At 50.8% G+C, this 14,961-nt stretch overlaps 1 protein-coding gene across 2 annotated transcripts in view; it reads left to right on the plus strand.

Annotated features, from left to right (window-relative positions):
* The window catches only part of ATP9A (ATPase phospholipid transporting 9A (putative)), a 128,902-nt gene that overhangs the window by 14,647 nt on the left and 99,294 nt on the right, over positions 1-14,961 (plus strand). The window lies entirely within an intron of this gene.

Genomic DNA, 14,961 nt, shown 5'->3' on the forward strand with positions numbered 1-14,961 from the left:
ACTCATTTTAATTTGAGCTCCGGCAGTGAATTGCATTTTGCGACCTGTCTTAATGACATCTACTATTTGACATTTTCTGTCATAGCCATTCAGAGCAGGTGATTTTTGTTGAGGGGAAAGGGACTGAGGGTTTGTGAGACTTGGCGAAATGGTCACATCACAGTGGCTTTCCTCTCTGACCAAGCACCCTCTTCTTAGTAGCTTCTATCATGAGGGAAGGGTAAAAATATATAACATTTATTTTCTTTTCATTGTAAAATGAGTGCATCTGTACTACAGAAATCTTGGGAGGACAGAGAAGGCTGAGGAGCGGAACACTGCTGGTAACTTCCTTAACGGACTATCTTAGAACATCACAGAGAGCCTGTTTTTCTCCCAGCCTCCTTTCTGTGTGTACTTTGTTTTATAAATTATAACCATGTAGCCCGTGTGTTTTTATTTCCTGTTGTTGATTTAACATTTTAATATAAGGCTCTCTCTGTATCATGAGGTACTTTGTAAATGACATTTTTCATGGCAACATAATATTTCTTGGAGTAGGTTGGCTAATTTACTTTAACCAGTGCCTTGTATTTTCACAAGTTGTTTCTAATTTTAGTTTCACTTAAAAATTTTAAAGATTTTATTTACTTATTTAACAGAGAGAGAGAGAGAGAGGGAGGGAGTAGGTGCACTCAAGCAGGGGGAGCAGCGGGCAGAGGGAGAGAGGGAAGACCCCTCGCGGAGCAGGGAGCCTGATGCAGGACTCGATTCCGGGACCATGACCTTAACCATGGGCAGATGCTCAACCAGCTGAGCCACCCAGGTGCCCTTTAGTTTCACGTTTTAAGTTATGATTTTGTTCTGGATGCTGGCAGAGTCACCCCAAAGACACAGAGAGGGAAAGGGAAAGCTGAGGGAGGCGCCGGCCCCCCGGCTTGCGACGTCACCTCCTGGGAACTGGATGAGCCCAGTCCGCACAGTGACCTGTCACAGAACAGCAGCACTCACCACCCCGCAGAAAACCAGGAACATAGCTGTGAATGTGGGACATTTCAGAGGGTTACGATTCATTTACCCCGTAGGTATTTGCCCAGCACCTGCTCTGCCCCCAGGGAACAGTTTGAATGCCGGGAATCTAGCAGCAAACTCAAGAGACAGGAGTCCCCGCCTGCAGGGACATATAAGGGCTGCGCTTGCATGAATTTTGTTCTGCCCTGTCTGCTTAGCCACCAGGACCACGGTCCTTTCATGCGGTGGCTTCGGTGGGTTGTGTTGTGGCTTTCACACCTAGTCCTGTGGCTGACGCTGTTGTTGCGTTTCCTGGGAAACCAGGGCTTGGAGGGGTTAGGTGACTAGCCCAGGGTCACCCAGCTCTCAAGCTGCTACTGCCTTCTTGTCTCCGCGCTAGGTTGGTGGTCTCTTCCTTCAGAGAGGTCTTCCCAGACCACATACTCAGGAGCCGCCTTCCCCACAGTGACATGTTCATGTCGTGTGTACTTTTTGCTGTTTCCTGTCGCCACCTGCCCACCTGGGAAATAGTAGGTGCTCCAGGGCAGGGCCCTCACTTCTCTTGTTTGCATGTCCCACTGCTTAGTACCGAGGTGCATGTAGTAGGTGCTCAGTAAATATGTGCTAACTGACCGACTGAGCCAGGGGGTGAAGAGTAGGAGCCACACGCCCTTAGTTTTATTTGGAAATCTTCATCTCCCCAAGGGATGTCCCATTTCTGATTCATCACGGGGGTATGTGGTGTGCAGGGCACAGGGGCTTTCTGTGAAGGTGTGTGCTGAATATCGGAGCCCACAGGGGGAAAACAGCAGAACCATTTTGCAGGAAGAAAGGGGGGATCCAGGCCTCCCTCTGTCTCCTTTCTCTCCTCTCTCCCTCCTTCCTTGTTCATGTAGCCTTGCTGTAAGGAATTAGCCACAGAGGCCTTTGTCAGGGGCCTGGGGTACAGAATTCTAATTGATCCTGCATTTGCTGCTCGGCTGGGGATGCCCCAGTGCTGGGGATTCCGTCCGCGCTGGCTCCCAGCAGCTTCCTCCAGAATGGCTGAGACTTACAGCATTTCCAGGGAATTGCGTTAACCCGGGCTGAGCCTTTGTCAGTAGTCACTGGCACCCCCCTGGATAGCATCAGCTGGTTCACGCCAGGTGATGGAACTAGGGGCCTGGGCACCAGGCCTTGCCAGAGTAGGAAGGACCCGTGCACAGGCAAGCCAGAGGTGGCCAGCGAGGCCCAGGAGATGCTCAGAGCCTGGCCTGAGCAACCTTCCCCGCCCTGGAGCCCTGCGTGGCACTTCTATGCACTAGGGTTCTATTTTTTCCATTATTAAAGTAGTAATTCCTATTACAGAAAAGTCAAAGATGTGGTTCTTAAAATTATTTAAAGCCTTATCTGCTATTGTCAGCATTCAGCTGTGTATTTCCTTTGATCTCTGTTTTAATCCAGTGGCTATTAAGTGACATGATTTCAGTTTGATTTTGCTCTTATAAATTAAAGCTCAGCGTAGGGAGGATATCGCGGCATAAGCTTTCTCCTACACTTGGAAACTTTTTTTTTAAAGATTCATTTATTTATTTTGTAATAAATTACAAAATTTTTGTACTGGCTGGACTGGAGAGAACAAGAGAGAGAGTGAGTGTTGGGGGGAGGGGCAGAGGGAGAGGGAGAGAGAGAACCTTCAGCAGACTCCCCACTGATGTGGGCTCTGTCCCACGACCCTAAGGTCATGACCTGAGCGGAAATCAAGAGTCAGACGCCCAACTGACTAAACCACCCACGTGCCCCTGCATTTAGACAATTTTATTTTAATTTTTAAATAGATTTTATTTATTTATTTAAAGATTTTCTTAATTTATTAATTTGACACAGAGAGAGATCACAAGTAGGCAGAGAGGCAGGCAGAGAGAGAGAGAAAGAGAAGCAGGCTTCCCGCTGAGCAGAGAGCCCGATGCAGGACTCCATCCCAGGACCCTGAGATCATGACCCGAGCCAAAGGCAGAGGCCCAACCCACTGAGCCACCCAGGCGCCCTAAAGATTTAATTTATTTATTTGACAGAGACACAGCAAGAGAGGGAACACAAGCAGGAGAAGTGGGAGAGGGAGAAGCAGGCTTCCCGCTGAGCAAGAAGCCCCATATGGGGCTCGATCCCATGACCTGAGTACAAAGCAGACGCTTAACAACTGAGCCACCTGGGTGCCCCAACGTTTAGACGATCTTAATAAGTTAGACTCTCCAGTTCCCTGGGTTAAATGGAATCCGTGGTCGGCTGAGGGCTCTAACCATGTGGCTCTGACTGAGTGGCTGTCTGGAAGGGCTCTGCCGTTTTACGCCCAGAGAATGGCAGAGCTGCCTTCTGTTCCAGGTCAGGAGATGAGTGGTGACCTTTTCCACCCATTTTTTTTGTTGTTGTTTTTTGTTTTTGTTTGTTTGTTTGTTTGTTTAAAAATTTTATTTATTTATCTGACAGAGATCCCAAGTAGGCAGAGAGGCAGGCAGAGAGAAAGGGGGAAGCCGACTCCCTGCTGAGCAGAGAGCCCGATGCGGGGCTTGATCCCAGGACCCTGAGATCATGACCCCAGCCGAAGGCAGAGGCTTAACCCACCGAACCATCCAGGCGCCCCACCCACCGTTTTTATTTTGCCTTTTGTTTGATGCATGTCCGTGAGATTGGGAAGGTTAAAAGAAAAAGATGTAAAAACACATGTTTTCCTCTCTGTGTTTACCACAAATCGGGCTTCCCGTTGATCGATGTGTGAGACAGGTGCCTGTGGAGACAGAAGGAGCCTGTGGTCGGCTGGGGAGACGCTCCCCAGCACAGCACATTCTCTGTGGGTGTACTGGCCGGACTGGAGTGCTCACAGTCGTCCGTCTGGTAGTTTTCTAAGGCACGTCTGAGGGTCTGCAAGCATTTGATAAGTATTTGTTGAACAACGACAAGAAAATCTTGCTGAAGACGGTTGCTCATGTCAGGGCTTGTGTGGAGCCCGGGGCCAAGGGCAGTAGCGTGTGGCTTCCCTGCGGAGCGCGGAGGTCAGAGGCGCGGCTGCTGGAGCCCAGGTTCACCCGGGACGCTCACCCGCCGCGGTCACGGGAGCAGAGGTGTGAACTTGCTGCCTGGGGAGTGGCCTTCCCCCGCGAGCGGTCCAGCAGTCCCCGGGCTAGACCCTCAGCGGCCCCGCCACCTGCTTCTAGAGCTAAAGTCCTTGAAAGTGTCTGGCGGGGGGGGGGGGGACCTCCAGCGTCCTGCATGCAGTCGCCCTCGGAAACCTCCCCCAGGGCTTCCTGGGGCTGTCTCCGTGCCAGAGCCACGCCCGAGGTGGAGCCGGCTCAGTTTCTCCCCCGGAGCCGGAGCCGGGAGGAGCCGAGGCTGGGAAGGAAAGGGCTCCTGGCAGGAGGGGGCAGCTCCCCAAGGCCACGGTTGGCTGCTGAGGACCGCGAGGCGCTGAGAGCGTGGATTCAAGCAAGACCGTCTTGGTGCAAGTCCGGGCTCCGCCACTTACTGGCTGCATGGCCTTGGGCGAGTGAGTTCACGTCCCTGTAAATGAGCATGTGGTTGTGCAAGTCATTTGGAGGGCCGAGTGAGGTCAGGCGGGCAGCGCGCTTAGCCCCCAAAGCATGTGGCCCGTGGAGAGGAGAGGAGCAGGGTTACCACCGTTACCCTTGACGGTGCTCCGAGGGAGGAGCCAGGCAGCCAGGCCGGTGCCCCTGGGGACCCTTGGTGCGTTCCTGCTGGGTCCCTGTCAAGAAGAGCCTCCCTAGGCTGCTGTCTCAACGACAGCCCGGAGGCAGCTCTCCGATCCTTCTGTGGGGTGAGGGTGGGGTGAGGGTGGGGTGAGGGTGAGCTCTCGCAGCGCTGTGGTCGAGGGCGGGCCCCGCGGCCAGCCTGCCGGACTCCCGGCTGGCTCTGCCCCCACCTGCCGCTGGGCTCCGGTGCTGGGCTCTGGGTTTCCTCCTCTCCAGGAGGGGGAGGGCAAGCCTGCAGGACTCTGGGGAGGAGTGAGGGGAGTGACACGGCTGTCTGGGCTGTGGCCCCAGACCTGGCCTGGAACCTGTGAGCCAATGCCGCAGACACAGTATAAACACACGAGGTAAGGCAGCAGGTCTCTGCGTGCTGGGGCGGGGGGCAGTGGGGTGGTGGCTGGTGGGGAAGAAGCCCCAGAGAGGCGCCTCAGCCTGCACAGGGCATCTGAGCCCCTTCTGTATACCCGATCTGGGGTGTGTGGGGAATAGTATCTGGTTCTGCCCTCTGGGCTTGTGGCCAAGCTTGGAGGCTGCGGATGGAGAGCTGGGTGCTGTGTAGGGGGTGCGGTGGGGTTTTTTGTTTTGTTTGTATATTAGAAAAAAAAAGTCTTGCAGTCACATAGTTCACTGCTGAAAAGGTACAGAAGTGGGTACTTTGCAAACGTAGCCTCCCTCCGTCCCCTGTTGGCTACCCCGTGCCCTTCTGTGCAACCACTCCTTAGTTTCTTCTGTGTCGTCTAGAGAATTTTTGACCGTTTTCCAAAAGAAGGCCTATGTATTTTATATTTATCTATCTAGACACCCACACATAGATTTTGACCTTTTTTATTCTGTTGTTAGTTGACACGATGCAACACAACGTATTTCTTTCACTTAAGAGTACACACTGGGCTTGTTTCATGTCAGTACATAGAAAGCTTTTTCATCCCTTTTTTTTTTTTTTTTTTTAAACAAAATGGCTTTAAAGGATTTCATTGAATAGACTTACCATACTTAATATAACCACCCTACCGCTGATGGACACCTGGGTTATATCTAATGGTACCTATTACTAACAATGTTACGGAGAATGACGTTGAACCTAAGTCTTTGTGCCCAGTTATAAAGTACATAATACTTGGAAGGGGAATCATTGGGTCCAGGTGAATGCATTGGTCATTTCTTTTTAAAGATTTTATTTATTTATTTCACAGACAGAGATCACAAGTCAGACAGAGTTCATAAGTCAGAGATCACAAGGAGGCAGAGAGGCAGGCAGACAGAGAGGGGGAAGCAGGCTCCCCACCGAGCAGAGAGCCCGATGTGGGGCTTGATCCCAGGACCCTGGGATCATGACCTGAGCCGAAGGCAGAGGCTTTAACCCACTGAGCCACCCAGGCGCCCCTGCACTGGTAATTTTGAGAGCTGTCTCCAGGATGCCTTCCCTAAAGGCTGTACTGATCGCAACCCCTCCCAGCAGTGGAAAGTGTCTGTCTGGCCATCCCAACCAAAGCCGGTGTTATTAAGCTTTTTGATTTTGGTTAGTTATGCTATGTAAAAAATGACACCTCGGTGTGATATTAGTTTTGCATAATAGTTAAATATTGTGTTAGTTACCAGCATTTAAAAACTGAGGCCTTACACTTCAGGATCTGTACTTTTTTGTCCTTTTATTTTTTTAAGATTTAATTTATTTATTTGACAGAGAGATAGAGAGCACAAGTAGGCAGAGTAGCAGGGAGAGGGAGAAGCAGCCCTCTGCTGAACAGAGAGCCCAGGGCGGGGCTCGATTCCAGGACTCTGGGATCATGACCTGAGCCGAAGGCAGATGTTTAACCGTCTGAGCCACCCAGGTGCCCCTTCTGTCTCTGTCATAAAGAATCTTACGGTCTGTATGTGAGCAGCCCAGGGGCCACTTCCTTCCCACAGGTCCTCAGTGTGCCCTGTCCCCTGGACCCAGGGTTTATTTTTGTTCAGTATTTTTATATGTTGCTTGCTGGGCTTCCATAGACTTGAGTTTTCTAGAAACAAACAGGCAAATACAGTCTAAGGGAGAACAGACCTGCTTTCGGTGAAGACCTTCTTTTCTGTGAAGAGCACAGATTTGGGTTTTGAAGTAGAAGAAGGGGAATGGGTTGCTCAAGGAAATCTGGTGTGACGGAGTCTTGCCAGAGGGGTTGGAAGTTGGAGAAAAGGAGAGTCCTGGAGCTCATTTGCCTTGGCCGCAGTCGGAGGCTTGATAACAGAGGACGGGGGATGAGAGGTGACAGGCTTGGGCTTGAGTCTGCATTCATCGACTCATCGTGGGGATAAGACGCAGCGTGAGTCATACTCGTGTAAGGGTGCCCTGCACTGTTGAGCAGCGAGACACCAGTAGCGAAAGGCTTCTGGCAGGAGAAATAGGAAAGGCGACAGATCCTGCCACCCGTGACTGCCCCCTTCCCCCCGAGAACCAGAATTAACAGTCCGGGTGTGTGTCTGCCTGTTCGTTTCTCAGTGTTATTTTCCCATGTGTGTATTATCATATGCTATTTTTATTAAAGTATAGCATAGGGGTGCCTGGGTGGCTCAGTGGGTTAAAGCCTCTGCCTTCAGCTCAGGTCATGATCTCAGGGTCCTGGGATCGAGCCCCATATTGGGCTTTCTGCTCAGCAGGGAGTCTGCTTCCTCCTCTCTCTCTCTGCCTGCCTCTCTGCCTACTTGTGATATCACTCTCTGTCAAATAAATAAATAAAATCTTTAAAAAAAAATAGCATAATAAATTGCATATCTGTTACTTTATTTTTCCCCTCCCCCTTTATCACTTGGGTCTTGCCCTGTCAGTGTGTACATCTGCCTTATTCTCTCAATTAGTGCAAGTCCAGGGCGCCTGGGTGGCTCGTCTGTTAAGTATCTGCCTAGGGCTCAGGTCATGATCTCAGGGTCCTGGGATTGAGCCCCTGCATCAGGTTCCCTGCGCAGTGGGGAGTCTGCTTCTCCCTCTTCCTCTACCCCTCTCTCTGCTTATCCTCTCTCTCTCTCTCAAATAAATAAATAAAATCTTAAAAAAAAAAAAAAGAAGTGCAGGTGTACTGTGAGGGGGGGGTTCCTCTCTGACGGTCATTTGTTCATTTCCAGGGTTTTGCTTTCTTTTTCTTTTCTTTCTTTCTTTTTTTTTTTTTTTTTAAGATTTTATTTATTTATTTGCCCGAGAGAGAGAGAGAACACAAGCAGGGAGAGCAGCAACAGAGTGAAGAGAAGCAGGCTCCCCTCTGAGCAGGGAGCCCGACGTGGGACTTGATCCCAGGACCCTGGGATCGTGACCTGAGCCAAAGGCAGCTGCTTCACCAACACAGCCACCCAGGTGCCCCAGGGTTTTGCTTTCTTGCTGCCGGGAACATCCTTGTACCTTTCCTGTGGCTCACCCAGTCCATCCCTCCAGGTAGACTTGCTAGATCAGAGGACCTGTTTCTATTTAAAGAGAAAGTTCCACTTTGACTTGGCTTTTTTCTTTGATATGGCCCAGTTTTTCCACCAATAGGTAGTGTTGCTGTGACCAGAGATAATGTTCAGACTTCAGCGAACTAGCTCCCTTTTTTGCATGCTTTCTGACTTTAGATTTTATTTTTATTTTTAATTTTTAAAGATTTTATTTTATTTATTTATTTTTTTAAAAGTAATCTCTATACCCACCACGTGGTGAGTGCAGAGTTACTTCCAACCCTGAGAGCAGGAGTCACATGCTTTACCGACTGAGCCAGCCAGGTGCCCCTGACTCGAGATTTTATATTCCTCTAGTTAAAAAAATAAATAAAATAAAAATCAGCCTCCTAGATGTTCTTAGAACACAGAGAAGAATTGTCCCTCATACCTTCTTTTCCATGCCTTCTGGCGCCCCTCCCCAGGCATCTAGGCTTATTAACAACTTGAGTTTCATCCTTCTAGACCTGCTGTCCAATATGGTACATGCTAGGGCTGTGTAGCTATTTTCATTAATTAATGGAACAACATTTAAATTTCACATTTTGAGTGCTCAACAGCCACACGTGGCTGTGGCTGCCGTGTGAGACCACGTGGATGGAGAGCATCTCCGTCACTGCAGGAAGGTATCCGACAGCGCTGCTTGAGACTGGGGTTCTTAAACTCGGGGGCTGGGTAATCCTCCGTGTGGGGCTGTCCTGGGCATTACAGGATGTTTGGCCCCTACCCAGGAGATGCCAGGAGTCCCTCCCTGCCCCTGCAGTTGTGACAACCAAATCTCTCTCTAGGCCCTGCCAAGTGTCCCCAGGGCAGGGGGCAAATCACCCCCCCCCCACCAGCCCGCCCCTTCCATTGAGAGCCACTGCGTAGACTTTTTTTTTCATATTGCTTTTAATTTTTCTTTAAATTCTTCCTGGATCTTCCCAGTATCAGCACAGAGATGATAGCTTCCTGGACTCTGGCTTCTGGAAAGTTCAGCACACAGTGGGGGCAATTCAGCAAGTATTTACGGATGGCTGGGCTGATGGTGGTCACACCCAGAGCAAGGTGATCATTTCCTCAGTGCCTTATGACAATAGTTACCTTTTCCAGAAATATCGTTCCCTTGGCGCTTCCCCCTGTAATATTTGCTTTCCCTTGCGTTTCAGCCAGATTGTGTGAAACCATGGCACATCTGGCCAACAGGCTGCCCATCGTGAAAACCTTTGTTTGTTTTAGAGTCAAATCATAAGAAAATTTACTTTGATTTTCCTTTGTTTAAGTGGTCTAAGCTAGAAGCAGTGTAAACTAAATTATTCCCGGCCTTACATCTTAACTTCATTGAATGGCTCTTGCTATCAATAGGTAAGAACATTGTTTTATGTTTTCTTTTCTTATCTGGAAAAAAACCCCATTAATATAGGTACTATTATTTGCCTGCCTGTCATGTGCTACATATTGTCGTACGCCTTTCCTATATAAATTCCTTTATCCTCATAGTGATTTAGCAAGCCAGGTCTTACTGTCATTTTTTAGACAGAAAAGGTGGGATCACAAAAGATGAGGAGCCCAAAGCCATGGAGCCCGTGTAGAGTGAGCTGGGTGTGGCATGTGATCCCTCTGGCTTAGGAGCGGGTGTTCCTACTGGACCCGTGATGGTCCTGCTGTTTCGATCCTGTGGCTCTCGTCTGTTATTTCTTTCTTAGTTTCTCCATGAATTTCTCATTTTGAGAACATTTTATTTATTTATGGGAGAGAGAGCGAGTGAGCAGGAGTGGGGGGGGACAGGGCAGAGGGAGAAGGAAAAGCAGGCTCCCCCCTGAGCAGGGAACCCAAGGCGGGGCTCGATCCCAGGATCTTCAGATCATGACCTGAGCCCCAGGCAGACGCTTCACCCAGGTGCCCCTAATTTCTCATTCTGTCTTGTAGCCCATGTCCCTGGCCCATCTAGAAGGTAGGAGTGACTGTGATGACAGATGGTAGACAGCTTGGTTTGGTGTTAAGAAACAATAGCAGGAGGGGCGCCTGGGTGGCTCAGTCGGTAAAGCGTCTCCTTTCAGCTCAGGTCATGATCTCAGGGTCCTGGGTTCGATCCCTGCATCAGGCTCCCTGGTCAGTGGGTAGCCTGCTTCTCTCTCCCACTCCCCCTTACTTGTGTTCCCTCTCTCACTGTCTCTCTCTCTGTGTCAAATAAATAAGTAAAATCTTTAAAAGATGACACTAGGGTGACAGTTGCCACGACACAGCCCTGGGCAGCTGCCCCTCTCAGGCCTCGAGGGGACGGAAGTCTATACCCTAGACAGACTGGGTATGGTGGTAGAGGGAGTTGCAGGGGTCAGTCCAGATGTTGAGAGGGAGCCTGGCTGCCCCCTCTTCTGTTTGGGGTGTGTGTGGTGGGGGGGTCTTGGTTGCTTGTAAATTTGCCAGCCGAAAGCTTCTGCAGTGGGACAGTAGTTCCCCAAAAGCAGGCAGGCGAGGGCTCGAGGTGCAGCTGTGGTAACATCCCAAGTAATTCATGGGCAGCAACTAAATCACATCGAGACATGCAGTAAGGTACTTCCCATGTTTTTCAACTCCCCCTCCCCATTTCTAACGCTGTCAGAGCCTTAGAAACGGAAGAAGGAGCAAGGAGCAAGGAGCAAGAGCCCAGCTGGAGCCGCTGACTCTGGCCTGAAACTGGTAACACTGTTTGCTTTCCATTGTGCTGGTTGGAATGTTTACCTTGTGCTGATGGCGGTGACACTCCCATTTACGATAGTAGCACAAAGTGACCCTTTAAAATTTATGTAAATAAAATCTAGGGCAGGAGTTCCCTACCCCAGGCACTGCTGGTACTTGGGGTTGGACATTCTTTGTTGGGGGGCTGTCCTGCGTGGGACAACGGAACAGGTCTCCAGATGTTGCCAGGTACTTCTGGGCAGGGAGGGGACCGGAAGTGACCTAGGTGAGAACCCACAGTTAAAGGCAAGTAGGCTTAGCCAGTACCATGAAGTTGGAAGGTAGAGGCAGTTGGATGCAGGAGGAAATACTGTGCGCATGTGCAGATCCTGAGCCTGAGCGCGGCCAGTGGTGAGGGCCACTTACTGATGCTCGCGTGTGTGTCCTCTGGTGCTGGTGTCAGATAAAGAATGAGGTGGAAGGAGCGGTCTTGAAAGGGATGCCCTGAAGCAGTGCCGTCCGGCACAGCTTTCTGTCGTGCTGGAATGTTCTGGATCTTCAGGCCGCAGAGGCTGTGGAGCACTCTGAACGTGGCACGTGGGAACAGGGGGCGGAATTCTTCTACTTTAATTAATTTAAACATAAATAGCCCCATGGAATGGATGCCACCGTGTTGGGCAGCACCGCTCTAACGAAGCCGGAGCCGAGGGGTCAGGATGGAGGAGTGCGGACTCGAAGGTGTTGGCGGCACTCTTCAGAAGCTTAGACTCGGAGATACTCAAAACCAATAGGGTTGTGTCTTTAAGGACAGAGCAGCCGGGTTTTGGACAGGAATCTCAGACGGGAGATTTGGGGCAGTGCTTAGCACAGACCCAACTAATATTGGCTTGAGCAAAAGTAAAAACCAATGAATTGATTTCTAAGACTGAAAAGCCCAGGGAATGGGCCGACGGGCAGACCTGCACACCCTTCCCAAAGCTTCGGGAACCTTTGCCTTCTTCCTGGTGGTGCCCGTTATCAGGCCGACTCTTCCCCAAATAAGAGCAAAGGGGCCACCTGCAGCCCCTCACGTGTGTGCTGCCTCTGCCACCTCACCGGGAAGGGCACTTTCTTTCTTACTGTTTCTGGAGATAATCGCGGCCTCATCACCACGGCTATGCCCGGATCCTTGCGCTCACTGCACCCGGGGCTCTGAGATGGGGTTGGCCCGCCTAGCCCAGGTGGAGAGATGGAGGGAAGTGACTTAGTACATGAGGATAAAGGGTAATTATAGGATAGAGGAGGACACTGGGGTAGTTGAAGCTGAGGGAGCGGACCCAGGGAAGGATGCACTTGGGAGGTGGCCTTTCCCCAAGGCGGAGGGTACAGATGTGTTGGAGATGGTGTTAATTCAGGCTGCCCGGGGCGCCTGGGTGGCTCAGTGGTGAAGCGTCTGCCTTCAGCTCAGGTCATGATCTTGGGGTCCATGATCAAGCCCTGCATCGGGTTCCCTGGTCAGTGGGGAGCCTGCTTATCCCTTTCCCTCTGCCTGCCGCTTTGTTTACTTGTGCTATCTCTCAAATAAATAAATAAAATCGTTAAAAAAAAATGAAATATTCAGGCTGTTGGAAGGCAGGGTGAGAGTTGGTCTGCAGGCACGGGGCAAGCAGAACGTGATCTGGGGGTGCAGGTGCGGCGACGGGCCGCGCTGGCGGTTGACGCATCTATGTGCAGTGGGATTGGGACACCGGGAGCTACAGTGGCAGGAGGACCTCAGGAGACAAGCCTGGACATGAGGGATCAGGACGCTGGTGGTGGAGGAGGCAGGATGTTCGTGTTGCAAGAGCCCCAGGAAAGTCTCCGCAGTGGGGCTTGGAGGCCTCCAAGGGACTGCGCATCCTGGGTGGGTGGTGGGGCGGAGCTCCATTGGGAGGCCTTCCGCTCAGGCCGCTGATCCACAGGGTGTCTCTCCCTGGAAAGCCCAGGAGACCCTCTCCTCCAGTGGTGTCCCCCCAGTGTCCTCTACTGAGAAGGCGTAGCGTTGTGTTGGCCGTGAAGGAGCGCAGAAGGGAGCTCTGACCGTTTTCCCAGAGCGGGCAGGGAAGCGGGCTCTGGAGCTGAGAGGCGAGGGGTTCATAACCGGCAGGAGGAGGAGCCTGCGGGAGAACTTCTGTGCCCGCGGGATGACGGCTATTGCTCTCAGGGCCCCTTAAGATCCCTCTGACGCTATGAGATGATGAGAGCCTGGGGAGAAAAAAAAAGCTGGAAAGTAATTGTGCTGATGAGGCCGTTCATGGCAGTGCACGGTGCTCTCAGGCTGTCAGCTCAGGATCTGGGTCCCACAGGCCTGGGCTTAAGGCCAGCTTCCCCCACTCAGCGTGGAACAAACAGATGTTGGCAAATCACGGAGTCCTCTCGGACTCAGTTTCTCCACTGTGAAAATGGGGGCGACGCTCATATATACCATGCGGGATTATCGTGAATGTTAAATGAAATAATGCATTTCTCTTTTTGAAAATTATTTTTAAAAAGATTTTATTTATTGACTCATTTTATTTATTTATTTATTTATTTATTTATTAAAAGATTTTATTTATTTATTTGACAGACAGAGATCACAAGTAGGCAGAGAGGCAGGCAGAGAGAGAGGAGGAAGCAGGCTCCCTGCTGAGCAGAGAGCCCGATGTGGGACTCGATCCCAGGACTCTAGGATCATGACCCGAGCTGAAGGCAGAGGCTTTAACCCACTGAGCCACCCAGGTGCCCCTATTGACTCATTTTAGAGACAGAGCATGGGTGAGTTGGGGGGGGGGTAAGGGGAGAGGGAGAGACAGAATCCCAAGCAGATCCTGCCTAGTGTGGAGGCTGACGCGGGGCTCGATTCTATAGCTGAGACCATGACCTGAGCCGAAATAAAGAGTCAGATGCTCAACCGACTGAGCCACCCAGCGCCCCAGTGCCTTTTTTTTTTTTTTAAATGTTTGGTTAAAGACAGTGCGTTACTACGTCTGTAACATTTTGGAAATCTGTACCTGCTGCCCCACTCCTTTGGACCGCCATCTCTGCCTGCCTTGCTCTGACAGTAGCTTCCTGAATGACCCCCCTGTTTCCACTTTTTTTGGTTAATGTAAGGTTTATTAAGACACAGTTCCCATGCCCTGCCGTTTCCCTCTCTGAAATGTATGATTGGCAGTTCTGAGCACGTTCGTACAGTTGTGTAACCGTTGCCACCATTGATATTCGAGCATGCCCATTTCCCCAGAAAGGAACCTCACACCTCTTGATCTGTTTTTACTCTTTTTATTTTTTAGAAAACTTTTTTTAAAAAAGATTTTATTTATTTATTTGACAGAGAGAGGGATCACAAGCAGGCAGAGAGGCAGGCAGAGAGTGAGAGGGGGTGGCGGGCTCCCCGCTGATCAGAGAGCCCGATTCAGGGCTTGATCCCAGGACCCTGAGATCATGACCTGAGCCGGAGGCAGAGGCTTAAGCCACTGAGCCACCCAGACGCCCCTCTGTTTTTGCTCTTAACCCACTGCCGTGTCTTCTCTGCTCAGCCACAGATAGGACTTTTAAAAATGTCAATCAGATCACGCCACCTCCTGCTTGTAACCCTTCAGTGACCCCGGACTCCCTGCCCTAGAGACAAGGTCCAGTGTCTTCTGGCCTCTCTTCCTTCTTCCTCTTTCCTTCCCCCTTTCCCCTGTGGTTGGTAAACATCAGTCTTTCTCCGCAGGTGTGTAACCAGGCTGGTTCCCACCTCTGGATCTTTGCCCTTGGGGCTCCCTTCCACTGTACCCAGACTGCTTCCTTGAATGGTTGTGTGGCTGTGGCTACCCGTCCCCCCATCCAGCTGTCACACCAGCCTCCCTGACCACCCAGTCTTCCTGAGCCACACCCCTCCCCCACGCCCTCTCTTGCCCAGGCCTTGTTTTATTTTGGGTGGTTGTTTACGGTCTGTCTCCCTGCACTCGAGTATAATCTGCAGAGCAGGGAGGACCTGTCTGTTGTGTTCGCTCCCAAATGCCCAAGTGCCAGGGGAGGGCCCGGCACACTGAGCGCATGAGACCTAGCCGGTGAATGAACAGGTGACAAAAAAGAGGCAGTGATTACTTGTCTTACGTTATTTTTGTTGTTGGTGTTCAATAAACACTGTTTATTGATTGGTTGTATATGG

The sequence above is a fragment of the Neovison vison genome, chromosome 8, assembly GCF_020171115.1.
Source record: "Neovison vison isolate M4711 chromosome 8, ASM_NN_V1, whole genome shotgun sequence".
Lineage (NCBI taxonomy): Eukaryota > Metazoa > Chordata > Mammalia > Carnivora > Mustelidae > Neogale > Neogale vison.